The sequence below is a fragment of the Olea europaea genome, chromosome 7 (genome assembly GCF_002742605.1).
Source record: "Olea europaea var. sylvestris chromosome 7, O_europaea_v1, whole genome shotgun sequence".
NCBI lineage: Eukaryota > Viridiplantae > Streptophyta > Magnoliopsida > Lamiales > Oleaceae > Olea > Olea europaea.
The window spans coordinates 20,311,524-20,314,579 of NC_036243.1; positions in this window are offsets into that span (position 1 = coordinate 20,311,524).

The window sequence follows — 3,056 nt, forward strand, 5'->3', positions numbered from 1 at the left end:
CAACATTCCAAATTTCTTTTTACCAAAAGCTTGATTTTTTAAATCAGGGAACACATGGTTACTAACAGAACCAATTGAATCTAAAAATTTACATCATTTATGCTATGCCATATATGTAAGACCAGGTGGAATGTTACAATACATAATTGTTGCACGTGCAAGAAATCAGAATAACTTAAAAAACGAATATAACATCTTAATCTAATACACACCGCTCCACACACATGCACACCCGTCATGTGTCCGTGTGGGAAGAATAGGATGGAGTCTGAAAGAGCAGGTTTAGGAAATGAGAATCCCCGAGTGTCATGAATATGATAAACAGACAAGATAATTTACACCAAGATTCTAAGTGCACGGTTGAGAAGAACTCATCACGTAGTAGAAGACTTTAAATTCCAAAGATCTAAGTTGGATGCTAGTCTAATAACAACGAATCAATCCACTGCTGTCACCATAACAAAAAACATGATTATGATAATGCAACCAAAATATGACAAACCATCCAAAAAGTTCATAACAGTTATATGTGGTCATAGTAGGCCTCGCAATATTTAAGAACAGACAACAAAAGAAGAATGTTTATCATTTTATGAAACAGGAGAAGCTATTCATTCCATGAGATAAGGCAAACTATCCAATCAACATGAAATTAAGCAAGCACCACATGGACACTAACAAAGCTCGATCATGTGGCATTTCTTTAGAAAAGCAACAACTTTAAGCACAAAACATTTTCAAAGTCAATGTCTTGTGTAACACTTTGAACCAGGCGGCAAATGAAGTAACTACAAAATCTTGTCCAGTTGTGTCAAACATAAACATGACATCAATGGAATATCTACAAGACAGTGTACTACTGTCAATTAAAGAACAACTTTAATTTGCTAAGTAAAAGTCCAGAAATGATTATATAAGAACAATCAAGACGAGAATTTCCTAGCAATATATTTTTAAAACTACGAATTAAAGAAATCCACTCTTGCCAGGAAAAAAAAGGAACTTCTCGAAAATTTAAATGTAACCTTAAGCGCGAAATGGGTGATGCTAAACTCATAGACCTAATGAGAGCCCAGAAGGGATAAGTAAGCAAAATCAAGCATAAACTTCAGCATGGTCTTCCAAGAACAGTAAATTGAAATGGAAATATGATTACCAATAAACGCCAAAACTCACTACTTAAGTAATTAAGTATAATCAATTGGTAATTTTGCTCCAAGATCTTTAAAATTTACAGAATAATAATGCTATTTTTTCCTAATAAACGGAAATTTGAGAAAAATTAAGATTGATTGCATATGCACTCGAGAGAGAATGCAAGAATCATACTATGACCTTATTAAGGGATATAATCTCACATCGAATAAAGATGAAAACGTTGATCACTCTATAAGATTTCGGTAACTCCTCTTAATAAGGTTGACCTTTTAAGATGGAACTCAAGTCTTAACATGGTATCAAATCCAATTAAACTCTAACGAGCGATTCGATCAGATTAAGACTCAAAAAATGAGTATGCGGATTTTAAGATTGTTCCGCTCAAACAAGCCACCATTTTGGAGGGCATGTTAAGAGATATAATCCCACCTTGAATAAAAATGAAAACATTGACCACCTTATAAGGTCTTGGTTTACTCCTATTAACTTTTAAGATGGAAGCCCAAAGTCTTAACAGACCTATATTATTTTCCAAAAACAGGGCGATTCAAGCAAGCAAAAACAGTTGGATTTTTCTATGTTTTTTCGGACTGCCGAACTCCTTAGCAAAACAAACATTGCAAAACAGCAGAAATTCGACACCATAACTCGGAAAATATTACAAAATATAAGAATAACAGCAACAAGAATGAAAGTCATAACCACATTTTCGAATACCATATAAATAACCAATAAAAAAAGTCAATCCAAATTTTAAAAACTAAAAGGAAAAAAGAAAAAAAAAAAAAAAAAAAAAAACCCCCCCTTTTGAAATACGTATATAATTGTTTTATAGGAGGATGTATGGTAAAAAATAAGATTTACAAAAATACATTCTTCAAAAATTGGAATCAAACAGGGATGAACTGGGAGGCAGTTCACCAGAGACTGTGATTGGGTGTTCACCAGAGACTGTGATTGGGTTTATGTACATCAAACCAATCAAAATTCATCGCCATTTGGTCAACCTTCTCAATTAAGACGTCCCAGAATTCAAATTTTTTTCTTTACAAAGTTTCGGTTCCAAATTTTAAATAGAATTTGATAAAAATTAATAAAATGTATAGTTAAAAAATTGTGAATTCAATTAAACATTTGATTAAAATTAAGTATTGATTTTTATTTAACTTCTAATCAAGATTTTTAATGGAACCAAATAGGGGCATATTCCCTAAAAAGTTATTTTTAATAAAATTAATTTTCAAAAGTAACAATGGCTAGAAATTACTCATTAGGGTTGATCATTTGACATCTCTACTTACAAAAAATTCAAGAATTTTATTAGGAATAAAAAGCTATTATCATGTTAAAGTAATGTTAATCATCAAATGTCTATATTTACTTTGAATTCAATACTTATACTGTAAAACAGAAAATGAATAATCTAACGTTTATACTTAGTACAAAATCAAAGAATACTACCAGAAGTAAAATTTAGTAGTCATCTTAGGTAGCCTCCAGGGCACATCTCCAAGTAGTAAAAGGGGAGGGTGGAGAAATCCAGATTTGCTGGAGGCTGCTGCGTCAAGGGTTCGAATCCTGAAATATGGATTTGGCTCTTGGGTAAGTGCAAGTGTACAAGCAGCCTTCCACCCTATACCCTTGAAGGCATAACCTGCGATTTACCTCCCTCACGATACTCCAGGACAGGGGTGATGGGGACCCTTAAGGTTGGGGTTTAACCTTTTTTAGTAGTCATCTTAGGTAAGTCAATCATTAAAAATCTATACCGTGTTGAAATTTTTATATAGTTTTCTTCACTTTTAGTTTATAATTATGAAATTTGTTGTATAGAGTCGCCTATTCTTAAATTTCATTTCTAATTTTAAAAAATGTTAGTAAAAATAAAACTTATACCA